The sequence below is a fragment of the Micrasema longulum genome, unplaced genomic scaffold, assembly GCF_059751315.1.
Source record: "Micrasema longulum isolate JH-2025_06_02 unplaced genomic scaffold, ASM5975131v1 h1tg000455l, whole genome shotgun sequence".
NCBI classification, from domain to species: Eukaryota; Metazoa; Arthropoda; class Insecta; order Trichoptera; family Brachycentridae; genus Micrasema; species Micrasema longulum.
The window spans coordinates 246,627-265,753 of record NW_028277654.1 but is presented as its reverse complement, the minus strand read 5'-3'; the positions used below and the strand labels follow the sequence as shown (position 1 = coordinate 265,753).

General features: G+C 31.0%; 1 protein-coding gene and 1 long non-coding RNA gene across 2 annotated transcripts in view; one reads left to right on the top strand and one right to left on the bottom strand.

The window, feature by feature from the left end:
• The window catches only part of LOC148281467 (uncharacterized), a gene marked incomplete at its 3' end in the record, with an annotated part of 88,120 nt that overhangs the window by 12,989 nt on the left and 56,004 nt on the right, over positions 1–19,127 (bottom strand). The window lies entirely within an intron of this gene.
• LOC148281469 (uncharacterized) lies at positions 4,199–7,363 on the top strand. The gene is made up of 2 exons (XR_015822350.1): positions 4,199–5,109; positions 5,937–7,363. It is a non-coding gene; the product is annotated as an uncharacterized LOC148281469 (long non-coding RNA).

The following is a 19,127-nucleotide window of genomic DNA, read 5'->3' as shown; positions in this document are numbered from 1 at the left end:
AAACGACTCATATTGTCTGAAAATATTTTAAGAATTTAAAATTAATTACTGTTTACGTGATCAAACTATGATCTGTTCATAAATATGTACCTTCGTTTCACGAGATGATTACTTCTGTAAAGCGAATTCCGTATCGTATCATGAGGCTGGGGTATTGTGAATTGTAATGGCATGGCATGCAATTCGAAATAAAATATTTAAGTGAATCAATTTCTCTTCATTATAATAGATCGATCTGTCAGATTAACATTAATGAGGATCAAAACGTTATGAATTAGCAAGGGAAATCTTACGGCAGAAATCCAATGCAAGTAAATTATCTTTTTATGAGTATTTTTATCAGTTTCATTTATTTTTTCAGTTTCATGTACTTTGACAGTATTGTTTTTTTTAGTTTATTAATTTTTGTAAGATTATAATATTTTTATTTATTATTCAATTTTGTATTAATTATCTTTGGAAATCTCTTATAAAAAATATGCTGTATATTTTACATTTAAAAAAAAAGAAAATGCTGTCTACCTCAAAACAGATTTTTGTTATACCCTAGTGAAAATAGTCTGTACCTAATATGTTTGCTTATATTTTAATTTAGCTTAATTTAATATTTTTTACCTTCTTCACTGTTTTGCAAACATATCATAATAATACTATGTTTTACTTTTAATAAACGCCGATTTTTTCGTCGCTGAATTGATCTAAATAAAAACAAGTATAATAGTCTAGATATGATATTTTATGATAAAAAAGGACATACAAATGTAAATACTTTTTTAGGGATATTTTTCAGTTATTTTTTATTTTAAATAAATGAAATATGATATACTGCTGAGTAAAAGAAAATATTTCTTATTACTCATTGGCAGCGTAAAAAAATATTTTTTAATTTATAATTTTAGATTCCCAAAGAAACGGGTCATTACATTGGTCACACCCCTAATACGTCACGATTTGGGTAAATTTTGAACCTTGTTTGTGACTGTTTAAGTTTAAATAGAAAATCGTCCCAAAAATTGACGTCACAATTATCAAGGCCAAACATGTCGCGTTTTTGTAGTGGTATATTTTTAAGTAATTTATTTTTTTAAATGAAAATATTTCTCCTCAATATCTAAATTGATTACCAAAAAAATACAATTAATTTTTCTAAATCTATTTCATATATTTTTATCGGTATTCGTAGGATGTGATATCTCCCTATCACACTTGATATAAACATATTATTAGATGGTGAAAGACGGCTAAATACTGTCGATATTTGATATCTCTGGCGAATGTGTGGTAAAACTATGTACGATAGATGCATACAAGTCGGGATCCTTGCATTATCGACGAAATCGAGAAATGGGTGCTGCGTTGGTCTGGACATGTAGAGCGAATGGACAGCGAAAAACGGCTGAAAAACTATGCAAATGTTGATGGATGCAGGAACAAAGAAGACCGAGAAAGACAAAATCCAACACAAAAGAAAATAGACATTGTAAATATATTTCTATTAAATGTTATAATTGCATGAATATTTTTTTATTTACCAACCTGATAATACATAGACAAAGTTTTCCCTATTAATTAATTATGGTTACTGAAATAGCTAATATTTAGTTCAAACCATGTCCGTAATAAACCAACAATAGATGAGCGATATAATCAATATTCTTCTCTTGTTGAATAATAATTATATTATTTGGCCTTATAAGCCTTTCGAAACAATGATTCATTGTTCCCTAATGGACGTCTCCATATTAGTCAGGCTAAAATAATATAATGACAAGTGCTTTCTAAATTGATTAAACAATTAAAACGCGGTTCTATATAATTTATAATAGACACACGAGTAAATTTTTTTGATTTGTAAAATAACTAAAATTCACAAATCTTGGTAGGAGTGACTGAAAATTATATGAAACCTGTTGAGCAATTTAGCCGTGTCCGATAAATAATAGAGCGCTAATTAATATTTGAAGCAATAACTTTGTGATTTTCCACTTTAAACGTAGGTACTGTTAACGAAAAGGCGGACTGTAAATGAAAAACGAATTTCATTCAGTTTTGTGATTGGGAAATATTTGAGAAAGGATAGGAACATGGAATGGATACCTACCTTAAATATGATCTGAATGTTCTTTAATTTCTGGCACTGGATGACAAAATGAACCATAAAATGTAACAATGTTTTCCACGACGCGCGACGATTCCAACCACTTTTTATGCGAATTTATGTCAATTCAAAAATGTTTTAGTTCTAAATCCGAATCTTCTAATTTTGAATTTCTTCTATCTTGATGTTAGGTAGGTACCACAAGAATGGGTCAAAGGAAGGATGGGAACGAAAGGTAATCGGCCAGGAATAGTATCGATAAATGCTGTTTTTTACTTAACAGGTACGTTATTATTTTTTTTTGTTTATATAAAGTTATACATGATACAGACATTTACCAGTACTAGGGTAGTCCTTTAAAACTAACATTTAAAATCTACCCCAAAATAAGAAGGAGGTGCCCCGGCACCTCCTTCTTATTTTGATCTGTGATATAAAAAAGACCTAAAATGTTTATATTAAAATATAATGCTTTAGGGGTCGCTATAGAACTTTGAACTTTTAAATAAATGAATGTTTTTAATTTATTAAAAAAATTAAAAATATTTTATTTAGAAAGCATACAGTCGTACATAATTAAAAAAACAAAGCTTTTTAGAATATTTCTTCAAAATTAAATTATACTAATAAACATCAAAAGAGTATTAAATTACTGATTAAGTTACTAAAATATGTTGGTACATTATCCTCCATACTATTGCTAGTTTATTGATAATATTTTTATATTGTATAACATTATAATTCCGGTAAATATAATTCACATGTTTATTAAGCATTATTTTCTTTTCATTGGGCCTTAATTATACCGGTTTTCTTAAATAAAATAAAAATAAATTTTGGTAGCAACCCTAAAATTAAGTTTCATAATTCCAAAAAATTACAGATTTTTTTTCAGAGAGTAGATCAAAATTACAGATGCCCCAAAGAAAATTAATCAATCATTTTTTAACCCTAATTTAAAGACCACCCCATGTACTACAACGTTAATTTGATGGATATGCACTATCCGCAGTCACAACTTTGTTAGGTGCGACCCTTATGCATATTTTACACATATCATCCACATCCAAAGGGTGGATTTAAATGTATCAATTTTTTTGTATTTATTTTTAATTTATTCAGGTTGCTTTCAGGTAAAACTCCTTTAAGAGAAAATAAAGTGAAGATTAATCGGCCTTAAAGTGTATTGGTTATTGCGTTTACCTGGATTTTTTTTTTTAATATAATGAAAAATCATTGTAATACAATAAATATCAATCCACCATATCAAACGATCGTAAAAATCCACACTGCACGATAAAATTACATTGGGTGGATTGATTTTCCTTTGTTTATATTTTTTTTAATTTTAGAAATTAATAAAGCGATTCATATAATATAAGAAAAAATAAATAAACAATAATAAAATAAGAAAAAAATAAAATGTAAAAAAAAAATTTAGAAAAAAAAAAAAAAAGATAAGAAAAAAAAACAATAATTCTTTTGGTCCGCTACGGTCTATTTTTAAAGATCGTACCCATCTCACATTACGTTTCCGTTCTTACAAGACAAAAAGACTTGATTTATTAGCTGCATACGCAGCATAATATTTATAAAATAAAATAGGATAGAATTCATTAGTTAAGTATACCTTGATAAAGAAGCTTGTATAGCTTTAAAACCGGTTGGTAGAAAATATAAAAAATTAATGGTTATAAACAAAGTTATTTTTATTTATTTATTATGATAAATATTTACAAAGTTAGTGCTTCAAACAAAAAAAAATTTATAAAAAGAAAAAATAATTTACTAGAGACCCTACATCAGTAGGGTAAAATTAGTAAAATATTAACAAATTCTTTTGTAAAAATGATTATTTATAAAATTAAAATAAGAAATTGCAATGAGGAAGTTTAGTGGCTTAAAAAAAAAACATTTGTTAAAATACTATCAAATTGGGTTACGATCCCGTGGCAAGTATCTCGGACTCACGGATCAAAGTCTGTGGTTCGAATCCCACTCTACTCCAACTTGATTCCCAATTTCAAATAGTGACTTATTTGCAACTCTTTGAAAATGGCCCTCAAAATGAAATATTCGGTAAATCATAAGAACGAAATATTTTTTTTCATTTTTTTTTATATCATTTTTATGCATTGTATTATCAGCGCTAAGTTTTGTAATTTTAAAATTAATCCGCCCGTGACGTCACAAATTCTCATCGGGGAGTTCTGCTGATTGGTGTTCCGGAAACTGAAAATCTAATACAACTCTACCATTGGTTGATTTAGAAGAACTTGTCACGTCATTTAAAGTGATTCGTTTTTAAAAAAAATTCATTCATTTCTGAACGTCCACATTGTGTCGTCGGCACGGGTTACCCCAGTGAAGACACATGATTTTTTAAAATTAAAAATGTCGTAATATTTATTTGAGTAAATCGTGATCTTTCTTATTTTTGAAGGTACACAATGCGGCGGATATTGCACAAGATTGAGTCAATAGCAAATTAAAATTTTGACACGCCTCTCTAATCCTCTTCGCATGATTTGTTCCAGCTTAAAATGTATTGGCACGCCTTACATTATTAACAATACACATTCGGCCTTGGCAATGAAATGGCGTGCTTAGAATACCAAAATAAGACATCCAATCATAAGAAATACAGCAAATGAGTGGTAACTAAACTTCTTATAAAATGTTCACTGATGCGGGCATAATAATCATTAATCATTAATTATATTCCATTATATCACGAGTCATACCATGTTTTAAAATGTGTAGTTTGATGTAGAATGCGATACTAATTATCAAGGATCTATATAGGTATGTTATAGTCATCATCATTATCGTTTCCCTATTTGTTTCAATGGTACATACGAGGTGTGTTCAGAAAATAACGGGAATTTTTTAATTCTTGGGTTTGGAGAGTCCGATCGTCAATTATGTTGGTATACATGTCCTTGAAGTATGCTAAATTTTTCAGTTGTATTCATTGTTTACTTTGTTTCTGGCAGCCGCTAAGGTTAGACGTGTTTTTATGAGCTCGGCGATTTTCGTTAAAAAAATAGATCAAAGAATGTGTATCAAATTTTGTGTAAAAAATTAAATAAAGTGTAACAAAGTGTGTAAAATATTAACAAAGGCCATGGTGAGTCTGCTATGAGTAAAAAAAGAGTTTACAAGTGGGATAAGCGTTTCCAAGATGGCCGTGAAGACGTTGAAGATGACGAACGGCCCGGACGCCCCAGCACATCAACAACCCATGAAAACGTGGAAAAGGTGAATGAAATGGTTATGAACTATCGCCGAATCACAATAATAAAAGTCTCTGATGATGTTGGCATATCGATTGACTCATGCCATGAAATTTTTCAATTTTTTAAATTTCGATTAAAAACAGCGGCGAATGGAAGTTGTTCGGGTGTCACTAAATGAAGTCAACGACGATGCAAAATTACTGAAACGTGTTATAACAGGTGACGAAACAAGAGTTTACGAAAATGACGTCAGAACTAAGGCTCAATCGTCCCAGTGGAGGCATTCTGAATCGCCAAGACAAAAATCGCCGAGCACGCCGAACACGTCTAACCTTAGCGGCTGCCACAGACAAAGTAAACAACTAGTAATAGTTCTACATTATCTCTGAAGTAAACCATGAATATAGCTGAAAATTTAAGCCTACTTCAGGGGCATGTATACCAACGTAATTTAAAAAAATTACAATCGGACTCCAAGCCCGCGAAATTTAAAAATTCCTGTTATTTTTTGAACACACATCGTACGTACTTAATTTACATTGAGTACTGTACTGGTACTCTAAGTGAGCGTGCTTGATGATTTGATACACAAAGGTTAGATAATCAGTCTTACGCTACAGGTACCAGATTAAGAACAGCAAAATATAAGTGTATTGTGTTCATCCAGTGTCGGGTCTCCTTGTGCGTAAGCGCCAGGATCTTCTGTCCTGGGTTGTCACAATGGGAATATTATGTGCTGTCAACTCTCTGTTAATTGAAGACCACCATTTTCTGGGGGTCTGCTTTTACCTCTAGGTTTAGCTGCGATGTTAAGCGCTCTTCTTACTGAATAGTCCTCATCTCTACGCACGACAGTTTTTCAGCTAAAGGTGCCACTTTGAATGATCCTCTGATATATTGATTGCAGTGCATGTTACTCCACCTGCCCAGCGCAATATTTTCATTTCAGTTGTGTGACACTTTTGTTCGTGCTTGTTGGATATTGTCCAGCACTCTGACCACTGTTTTGTATACTTTACCTGTGGTTAAAAGGCATCCTTTTATCGCAGAGTACGCCAGAAAGAGATCTCCTCTTCAAAGCAAAATATACATTTATTATGTCATCATTATGACAGGGCCCCGATTTCAATGGGAAGTTAACAGAGTTATCTTCAACTGTCTATAAAGTAAAATCGAATTTCCTATACAAAAATACATTTATTTGTACGGTAATTTTGTTTAAACATGTTCAGTTACAGGAAACCGACAAAGATGCTTAAAGTTTTTTTACCAATATTAACATTTTCGTTTAGAAAAATCCATTTTACTTTGTTGACAATTGAAAATCTGTTAACTTTCCACTGTAATCGGGGCCCAGTAACCCAATGACAATGGCCGTACTTGTCGATAATTACCGATGTGATAAAAATATCTTTAGGACTTTTAATCGACGTGATGAACATCTGTGATTAAGCTTCTGGACACGAAATGCCGTGATCTCTTCAAACGCAATGGAAGGATTATTGATTCCTATCAATAGTCCGGCTTTTTTGTGGTTTTCTCAATAAATAGATGTGGAGAAGTTCCTTTAAATGTTCTCAGTCGAAATTTACTTTTCCGACACAATTCAGATACCCAGATAGCCAAGAAACAAAATCCACCTTTTTAATATTATTAACTTTTTAAATTATAAGCAAGGTCAATAACCCGGTTCATAAATCATTCATGTTCATACTATCAAGTCCAAGATAATTTAAAAAAAACTAATTCGAATAGCACTTGACTTAATAGGTAGCTTCTGCATTGTAATTTAAAGTTCCTGCTGAAAATAATTGAGGATTTTAGCGTTGCACCAATGCCAATGCTCGAATCTAAACGATTTTGCGAAAACTTTTAATAAATGATTTAATTATGATAAATTTCGAAAGTGAGTAACTCACGCCGAGTAACTCATTGTGAAGGCCAAATACGAGTAACATTAGAATACGGAAAAATAACCTCTCTTGTGTATGCCAAAAACTATTATTATTGTGACCGACGAACGGTATATTTGACTCGTGAAACGCTAATGCAGTACTTTTTAATTGTGTTTTATCTCGATAAAATTATCTAAGTAGATAATTTAGATTTCAAATTAGTTGGTAAACAATGGCGTTCGTTAGAAATAAATTACTTTGTTTACACAGAAATAATGCATTATAATAATCATGATAATACTTTTTGTAAATGAGAACTTTTAGTCTGCCACTGAAACTATAAAAATAATTGTTGTTTCGATTATTTTGTTTATTTACCGTTACAATTAAAATGGATGATCAAACAAAGGTGATCATAAGCTCGCTTTTTTCCTGAACATTTAAATTATGTTTAAAGAGATGTTATAATAAAAGAACAGTTGGTTTTATATCAGTCTATGTTACCTCGAATAACAATATATTTAACAGTGAGTTAAAATTTTCTCAATAGTTTTGGAAGCCATTTTTTTGTATTCTCTTTATGAAGCTCAACCAACTGAATCTGTTCCAGCTATGCGTAATTTTCTGGAAGTACTGGTTCGAATAACTTATTTTTGTGCCAAGTCTGTATTTTAATATGCTCAATATTGTAAAAATATTACTGCTAAATAAGTAAATTTAAACGAACAAACATTTCAAAGAGATTAGTCACCTCCGTTGAATTTTTTGACAATTTATTTACGAAAGAAAAATCGATATAATAAATAATACCTACTCAAGAAAAAACTTGTTTTTATTTATTATGTTTATCAGACGCCTTTGAATTTAAAGAAAAAAATATGACAACAATTCATAATACATTATCTCAAGAAACTTATCGGGCTCCAAATAAGCCGTATTAAAAAAACAAAGTTAAAATTTATCTATCTATTTCATTATTTAAATATTATTTCTTATTTGTATTACAAAAACCTACAATTCGCACCTCAGCACTAAAAATAGCACAAGTCCAAAATTGAAGTTTTTTAGTAGTATGCAGAAATGTTCATGGATGTATTTTCTATCCGCACAATAATTGATCAACAGAATTTTTGTTCCCTTGCACAAATGTCAATGTTATACTATAATATTTTACTTAAATTCATGAAATAATAGCGGCACAATCATTATTGTTATTTCTGAAAATATTTCAAAGCTAGATGGCACAAGGGATTGAACTTTTAAGTTGTGTCATTGTTTTTAAACTTTACACAAAAATTAACATCCTTCGATTTTTTTTGTATATGTATTTTTAGCGGGTGCAGCCCTGATGAACGATAAAAAAACATTTAAGCTTCTAATTTTTGTTTGTTAATAAATTGACGATATTAAGAGTTATAAATATGCTCGTGGCAAAGATCTACATTCCGGTGAAAACCGGACGTAAATCGGTCCAGTAGTTATTCAGCCCATCGAGAAAACATACGAACATTGGCTTATATATATATATAAAATAGATCAAGCAACATTTTGTCTTTGTTCAGTTTTCATACACAGACAGACAGATAGTTGCAGGTTATTCTGATGGCACTCCGAAACAAATAAATGCAATTCAGGAATAAATTAAAGAAGAAAGAGATACCGTCCACAACTTCCGCTGGGGAACGGAATAAATTTAAATAGATACAATGATTTTTACACCGTTCGTCCATACAAAAAACTGTGTTTCTAACACACACACGTATATTAAAGCTTTTTATTCTATCATAAAAAATGCGCAATTAAACGTATCAAATTTAGGTATAAACAACATAATATCCAATCAGATTTCATGTAATTCTTTTGTTATTTGATAAAAACAATAGCATTTTTAGTGACAGAGTGAAGAGTGAGAGACCAAAACTGAACAAAGCCGAAACCGATATTGTGGCCGACTTTGTTTTTTTTTTGTTTTACGTTAATCAGTTTGGACCATAAAAACAAAATCTATTCAATTTAACTTCGAGTCCTCTTCTAAAAATATTCCTGTTATGAGTTATATTTAGGTCTTTCTTTTAACTTTTTTTTATTACTTTGTTTTTACTATGTTTTTGCTTCATTTTTAATTACATTTTTACTATGTTTTTACTACATTTTTTACCATGTTTTTAATCTATTTTTTTACTTTGTTTTTCACTTTGTCCACTATCTTTACAACTGTTTCTTTATATTGATTACTGTTTTATATATTTTTTTACTATCTTAGAACGGAGTAAATGACCCTAGTTAGAAAGTCAAAGCAACTTTGTAAAAATTATAATTTTATGTATTTAATATAATATGATAATAAATAAATAAATGAAAAATGTTAAAATCTTTGATTGGGTTTACTGAAAAAAGTCAAATTTCGATTTGTGGCCCTTTTGAATTTAAGCAGCGATTTACAGTTTAGAAATGTTAATAATTAGTATGTCATTTAAAGATATAAGTTAATTTAATTTTAGAGCATTCATATATTATGTTTGTACCATTTTAAGACAAAATAAAAATAAAATATTTTAAAATTTCCCCGGAAGGACTCTAGATACCCCCACTTGTTTTCCGCTTACTTTCATTAGGCCGGAAGCAAACCTTTAGGAGCCCTTCAGTAGCTACCGGTCAGGATTTCGCCGAAGCATTATTCCAGGCTTCCAGGCTCTCAGGCTTCTAGGCTTCCAGGCTCACGTCCAAAGTTCATTACGAGGATCGCATTAGGGAAACCCACATCCTGGCCAAGACGATGACAAATGGGAAATCAATTTGATGTTACTATTACTACTACTACTACTACCACCATCACACCATTTCCCCGTAGAGGTCGGTTGGTAGATCGTCACACACTTCCATCCTGTTATACATTCCTACCTTCTTCCACATTGATACATCTCGTCACACATGCCCTTCGGTTCTGTCTGCTTTTGACATAACCAGACTTAAGATTTTGGTTTATCTGATCATGCCACGCCTTTCTTAGTCGTCCTCGTCCCGTGTCATCGTTCATTCTCGCCATATACAAATATACCTGTTCTACCATCATTTTGTTATCTATTCGTTCTATATGACCAAACCATCTTAGATATCCTTTCTTAATCTTATCAATTATACCTGACTCAGATTTTCACTCTTGCCTGATTTTAAAATACGTAACCCTGTCATACATTGATTTTTCACACATTCGTCTCAGAGATCGCATTTCAATCGCGTTCACTCTACTTTCATCCGCCCTCTGCCATTTCTATGTTTCTCTTCCATACATAAGTGTTGGGACTAAAACTCCGTTGTGCACGATGTTACTATTAATATGCCAAATTATACAAAAAAAATCAACCAAACCACCTCTAGATTTTAATGCTTGATATTTATTTTTATTTAATACGCCCGAAAAGCTACTGAGCAACATATTACGCGTACATATTATAAACATAACAGAATTGTTAGTAATTAATGATGATGCATTTTGACTTCCTACAAACGTAATTATTAATAAGTAAGATTCTATTGTGTTTGGGTGTCGCAATCGACTCAATACCGGTAATTCTACTGACATGGCGTGTGATGGATGAATAGGCGATATTAATTACTTTTATGTATAGCCATTTCACGCAAAACACCGAAACTTAATTAATTTCATTAGCGTTGGGGAATCAAATAGTTTATAATTTACTTTCAGTGGATGCGTGTTCAGTCATTCGGAAAAATACCGTTTGTGCAAAGTCAGTAAAATGCACTAAAGTGCATTATACCAAAAAGAACGGATTTTAGTTGAAATAACATACGTTTAGACTGAACACGGCATCTTTTTTTTAATAACCTTTAACAATGCTTTTATTACTTTAAGTTACTGCCTCCTAATTTATTTTTATATTACTATACACGACACCTCGCCGTGAATATATTTGGACTGTAGATAGGGGTAGCTCTGCAGCTACTATTCCGCTATCTCGGATGCAGTGGCGAATGGTGATTTTATTTACAGGTAAGCTATAAAAAAATATCATATATTTGTACCTACATAGAAGGTACATAATATAATGTAAGTAATATATACTATTTATTGATATTTTCTGTGGTTCTGTGTGATACAACAACTCTCATCCATGAAATCAACTCAAACGATGTAACTTCGTGATATATTATATTACATAGATATATTTTCAATTACTTAAATATATAATTCATTAAAAAATGAATAAAATATACCACTATGAATTCAGTCGATATTAGGTATTTGATTGAAATGTCAACTGGCCGCATTGTTCTAGTAATTAATACTGCTACACCGTTTCCCTAGAAAACCACTCTCTAGTCGACGTTACGACGGCTATCCACCGCATCACCGTTCACTGCGGCCGTTAAGATACGGGCACCGCTGTCCTAGGAAACCCTAGCTTAAGGGGAAGGATCCTACATACTTAATAAAGGTAAAAAAGTGGCAAAGAGTTTGTTGGGATGTGTGAGGCCTAGTGCCTATAGTCCTTAAAATATAGCTTGATTAGAATGACAGCTGTCAAATTAATTTCATTAGTGATGGGAAATTACTGTTCACTGATCACATAGATTTTATCAGTTTTTTCATGCAATCATGAAACCCTGTTTCTGAAAATTGATATAAAAACGCAAAAACAAGCCTATTATAGTGTGTTTAACACAATTATTCACCAAAAAATAAGACATTTATCCTTTTTCATGAACATCATCAAATGAATTATTTTTTTATTCGATCGATTTACATTGATTAATTTGTCCCATCTCTCAAAATGATGTAACCTTGTAAGAACGTCGTTAATAATTAGGTTTATTTTAGTTTTTTTTATTTATTTTAAAGCTGATTTGATATGTTTATGTTGAATTATGTGTCAACCATTGTATTAAAAAAAAAAATAATACGCCAGATAAGAATGATTTTTCGTTTGTCAAATATAAATAACTCCTTAGGCGTCACAACAAAGTTATGTCGTCACTTTTTCTGAAAAATGTCATTCTAATCAAGCTATATTTAAAAGACTATAGTGACTCACAATCCTATATATAGTTGTGGCCAGTCTCGATATTCTAACGTCTGCCCCCGCAAGTGACATAATTAACCGTCTTTATTGTAGGGGCAGTTTATCAGATCACAAATAGAGACTCATAGCTAAATTATAGAGGAAAAACAAACATATATCCTATATCTAAAAAACACTCGGATGACTTTTCACGTTAGGGCGTCGGCAGCGCTGCCTAACGGCCAGTCTGCGAAGCTTAGCCGCCGGCGGGAGGTCCGCCAGTTGTACTGTGCTCAGTGCGTTTTTCAAGGTGCAACTAACATCTCCGGAGTGCTCGCGTCTATGGGCCCAGACAAGGGCCGCCAGGTTTGATAATAATATTATGCGCGGCGCGCGTCGCTGCGCTGTAGGGCGCATTTCGCTTTTTTTTCGATATGGGCGGCGATGTCCGATAGAATTTTTAAATGTTTTTTTAAAACTTTTTATATTACTCTAACCCCGAGCATCTTGCTCCAATAGAGGTTCAAACGTTGAATATAAAAATATAGTAAGGTATAAAAAAAAGTATGTAATTATTATAAAACTTTTTTGGTTGAATAGTAATAAAAAAAAATATTTTTTTTTTACCTTCTTTTAATAATTCTTTTAGCTACAATTTTAAAAATTACTTTTGATATTGGTTTTTTTATTTACTTTGATAATGTTTTTTTTAAATTTAAATAAAATACTTTTAGAGTTGCCTTTTCCGTTCCTTTCCGTTCTTACTGCCTATTTATAAAGATATCGCTTTTTAGCATTCAATAGTATTGAAATTTTACTGGTCCATTAGACTTAAGTTAACTTTTTATACCCCTAAATTATTTTATTTTAACGTGTCTTTCCTTAATAAAGTTAATATAAAAAAACTTGCCAGCAAAATTTTAAAAATCCTGTCTACAAATTTAAGAAGAAAAAACACATTTGTAAAAATTAAATCCTTCATAAAATTCTCAGTAGATTATTTTTATAACACAGAACTTGATTATCAACGGCAAACCTAAACCATCACTATTTAAAATCCACCTCATGTAGGGTGATTTTGATGAATAATTAGTATTATAATGTCTAGTTGGTCGATGTGGGACACTGAAAATTTATAAAACTTTATTTATTCATAAATAAGCGGTCATTTATTGTTCTCTTGCTCGATGGTAATGGTAGATTTAAGATGCATATATACGTACGCGTATTAAATGCCCGTTCTATAGTTGGAGCATATGGTGTCCACAAAGAGCCTCCAGGCATCCCTGATACCTGTCAGCTTCTATGCGTGCTTCCAATTTAGGTTCGAGTCCCGTAGTTCTGACATAAACAGCCGGCGAGCACTCAGCAGCGGACGTCCAGAACGTCGAGAACCTGATGCCTTGCAAAGTAGGCAAGCGTGGTTAAGGCTTTCAGGAGGCACCCGCAATATATGGCCAGGCCAACCGTATCGCCTCCGTTAGATGACAGTTGTCATCGGATAAGATGCAAAAAACATGCGACATGTTCTTGTTTATTATGAACATACGTGATATTCTGAAATTGAAAGTTTTCATACGAACTCGATGTTTTTGTTTCCATTAACGTCTTCTGCTTAACGAGTCAGCAACCGGTAAACAATTAACAGCACTTTTCAATTCATGTTTTCGGCGTATTAGAATAAACACGCAATTCCTAATAATTAGCATTATAACTAGTATAACATTTAAATTAGTATAAAATACCCATTGTAATATTGTTTATTTTACAACTAATTTAGATATTACATATGTTTACAATGTTCATACTCCAGGAAGCATTTTGTTAATCATTCAACTAATCTACATAATATAATATTGAAATATTAATTCGGCTACAATTACAAATAACGGGTGTTTTATTGTCGTGACAGCTTTGCCAACCCTACCGTTTTTTCGGTAGATCAACCGATTTTTTGGTAGATCTACCGATTTTAGGCGAAATCTACCGAATTTGATCCATATTCTACAGATTTTTAAACATTTCCTTTTTTACATAGAATATTATTCTTACTGCCTATTTATTCATTCCCAATATAGACAATCCCCTTATAAATTAAATAATTACTTTTCTGTCATCAGTTTAGTTATGGGGTGCGGAAAATAGGACAACGAACCTTCTAACGAACGAAAAGTGAACCATAATCAGTCCGATATGCAGTTATCTTTATCGAACGAAATTGGGGAAGCATCTGCGAGAGAGCGATAGAAAAATTATGTTCAAATACTTATTTATAATTTTTTTCTGCCACCGCATTTCCTCTTATTTGACTGTAATGCAACGTCATTGGTTTATTTCTAATGGAGTTCTCATGGTCTATGGAAAAAAAACACTATTGCCGACACTGAAAACGAACTGAATGGAGCCTTAAGTTGAATGGAAATTATATTGACAACAAAATATAACATCACCATAAGCGAAGAAAAAACAAAATGTAAGGTCGTATGAAGAAAGGAATTAAGCACAAACATTGTACTAGGTCAGTGGTCGGTAAACTCATTAGTCAAAAGAGCCAAAGATCAGCATTACGACGATTAAGATTTCTTTTGAGAGCCAAATTTATTTTCATCAAACTGTTTCCTCTTCCAAGCCAACGAACCTTATGGAAGATCTCCGTATTTGCTCTCCGTTATTGAGTAAACATTCTTCGAATTTGCGATGTAAATGAGATTTAACAACTGTGTTGACAATCTTGATCACCAAATCCATAACATTTTAAATGTTTCGCCGCTCGATGAAGGAAGCAATGGTAATAAAGCATCTCGTAATTAATTTTTGCTTCAATAATAGAAAAAAACCGTTCTCACTTAGGTCATAATTTTAGCTCCGTATGTTAAAATTGAAATAATTTCATCAACAATGTTTTGAGTATGTCCAAATGCTTGCAGATTGGCTGGATTTCCTCCAAAGGGAGTTATTCATATTTAAATTTGTTGCAACCGAGAGGTTAAATTTTTCGAAAAGGGAATATGGAAGTCTAGGCTTTTACAGGGATTATGACCTGTCGTTGGCTGGTTTAAATGGCCACTTTACACACTGTAACATTCATCATTTTGCCTATGTTCAAACATCCATTGAAGAAGAAAAAACATTATAAAAACAAATTATATTAAACAAATTATAACAAGTTTTTAATGATATTGGTAGAATCAAATTAATTTATTTCGCTTACTTTCGTAGTCTCCTTGAATATGCCTCCTCTGTGTGGTCTCCCCAGTATTCCATACACAAGATAAGGCTTGAAAATATTCAGAAAACATTTTTGAGACATCTCAATTGGAGATCCAGATTTACGGACCTTAACTATAAAACTTCTTGTCATAAACATAATATACTTAGTCTTGAGGATCGTCGTTTGTTATTAGATATGGGGATTTTACATGACATTCTTAATGGACGTCTTGATAGTCCTGTTCTGGTTTCTGAGTTGGCCCTTAACGTACCTGGCTACCGCACCCGTCACACGAATCTATCTCTTTTCCATGTACCCACAGTTCGCACCAACTATGCACAGAACTATCCTCTGATTCGCTTGACGCGTAATTATAATTTATTTTTCAATAACATAGACATATTTTACTGCAGCAAACTCACTTTTAAAACCAAAATTAAAAAACTATTATTTGAAAAAAAATATGTTTCGTTATAAAAAAAAATAATATTTTTACATTATAAATTTAAATTGTTTCTATTCACTCATATCAAATACACACTTACCCTGTCCCTAAACCTACCCTCACACCCATATACAATCACACACATATTCACATACCTACCTAAACCACACTCCACTTTTTTACATACGCATCCTCACACAAAAAAAAACTCGCACACATGCACTATATCTATGAATTATATCTAACTGAACTGGATTTTTATAATTGTATTTATGTGGAAAACTGATTTGGCTTTATTTTATGTTTTTTTTTATAATGTTGTGTATATTTTTTTGTATTGCTGTTGTTTTTCTTAATAAACAAAATTAAATTAAAAAATTAAAATTAAAAAATATACTTCCTCCTTTTTTGTTTTTAAAACACCCGATATTAAACGGACCGTTTCCAAATGTAACGAATAATATTTATAAATGCACAATTTATTCATATTGCCTAAACGTAACATCTGCAACATTTTCTTTTTGTTTTAAAGATGAACGTTATAATACATTCTTAAAGAGATTTTTCATTTCTGTTAAAATATATATCATTACACATTGGTATTGACCAGGATTTCGAACCGAAACAATATAGCAATCTTTTGAGCATGGCCAAATCATTGTAGATTATTTCTGGTTTTTTTCCCTGGCGGGATTGATATCAATATTTTGATATTTTCAACTTATGAAGCTGTTAAAAATATCTAGGCATTAACTGAGCTTGTGATCTAAATGTATTTTTATTTTATTTTCTTAGTTATTCTTAGTCTAATGAATACATAAATAAGTTTCCTAATTCTTTTGACCATAGTGGCTATTTGTACTTTCCACTTCAAATTACTATCAATTATAATGCCTAGGTACTTAATATTATCCGCTTTTTTAATTGTCGAGCATAATTGGGGGCAAGAATGATTAATATTGTCATTTTGATTATGGATCTGAGTATATAAACAACATATTTTTTTTTTTAAATACAATAAAACGAAATAAAATTTAGGAACAGTGTTAAGCAGTATAGTTGGTATAAAAATAAAAAGATGAGTGTATTAAAAACATAATTTTAAAAAAATTCGATATAAAGTAATAAAATATCGAGCTGTGTTTAGAAGTTAAGTTGGTTTTAAAAAAAATAAAAAAAATAACAATAATATACAAAAATATATATGTTTTTATTTTTAAATATGCTAAAAAAATGCAGTTAAAGGTTTAAAGCAGCTAGGTACATAATGTTATAAAAATACAATATGAACAGAATATTAAGTTCTATTTGATATGGAACATATACATTGATATGTTCCATACACTTAAATATGGCGTAATTCAATTTTAATCGGCATTTGCGTACTAAGCGATTTCTACAAAGTAAAGAATGGTCAAAACATAAAACTACTCATTTATGAGCTTTTTTGTCGGGTTTAGTTTGATGTACATACGCGGTTTCTGGACTATTGGCTATTCCTATACACGCACCAATTTAAAAACATTTCAGAGCACATAACAAATTATTTGACAAAGTTGGTAAATTATCGATTTATGAAAATTTTATAGATTCTACGTATTTTAAACTTTACCTCAATCGCTCATTTGAAAGATTTAACTTTGATTTATTGTTTACTAAAACACTTCCCAAGGTAAAATACTACACGATGGATGTTTACAAGACAAATCTACAGATGTTGTAAGAAAACAAATGAATGCTCGAACCATAAATCTTGTTTTCCTGTTCTGTCATCAAAGCATATTATGTACTAGTTTTGAAATTAGTTTTTTTTTACACACGTGATTTTGTAACAATGAGGAACTTTAGCCTTACGGGAAATTGGATACAAAAATGTTTTCTTGCGCGCCGTAAAAATTAGAGCATTAAATTGTACAGTAAAATTTCTTAAAAATGTACGAAAATAATACATATTTTAATAAAAATGCACTACTTTGAATGATGTCACTGGTTCATATAAACCATCCAATGATATGAGGGCTTTGAAGGATATCCGGTTTGGTCACCGTAAACGGACCAATAGGAAGAACTCTCAAAGAAAAACCTCTGACGTAACACGTGGAGTTATTTCAGAAATACAAAACTATAAAAAATACTAGCGCTGATAATACGGTGTATAAAAATGAAAAATAAAACAATTTAGCTTAGTTTAATATTCTTTTAACAAATTTTAAAAAACTAAAAAAAGACATCGAACTTCCTCATTGATAGTAGCAAAATAAAGCATTTTAAATATTATTTCTGATAATACTCGTATTAAAGAAAAACGAACGAAAGATTAAGTAACGTTCACTAGAGAATTTAAAGAACAGATACATAATAATAATTTTATTATTAGCGTACGAAATTTCAAATTAAGTTCACAAAGAGCTAGATAAAAGTTATATTTATCAATGAAAAAAAATGTTATAAATTTTACTACTTTAAAAATCCCTATTTTCGTACTAATGTTTTCATGGTTATTTTTCCTACATATTTGTTCATGTATTTTTTATTTTGTACGTTGTGCCTATATTGTTCATTTGTTAACATAAGATGTTCATTTTATAAGTAAAACTTATAAAGAATCGCTGACACGTAAATATATAATATAGATTACTTTATTAAGTAGACAAGTATCTATTATAATATTAAAGCTGTAGACTAATAAAAAGTACAACATATGATTTTGCCATATTAAAACACCGAAATCTCACCCGCATAAATAAAGGTCTTTAACTTCAGAAATATCAACAAATTAGATGCCTAGACTTCTATAATTCCTTATCTAAAATGTCCTTCATCTCTATTGTAATATGTAAATATTATCAGCTCCCAAGAGAGTTGAATCCAGTCTACAAAAATTTGGGCAAATTCAAAATATTGTTAGTTATTTTGGTTGTATTGACAATATTAACAAATTAAAACAGGGATGCAGAATACCTTAAATAAGGGAATATGGAAGTCAAGGCATTTACAGGGCTTATGACCTGTCATTGGCTGGTTTAAGTGGCCACTTTACACACTGTGTAACATTCACCATTTTGCCTATGTTTGAACATCCATATTTCTTCAATTCTTCCATTTGTTGATTTTAGTAAAGTAAAAGAGCTGAAACCTTTATTGTTATGAGATATTCATCTGACTGAATTATTTCACATACTCGGCAACGCCTGAAAACAATTGTTCAATTTTTAAAC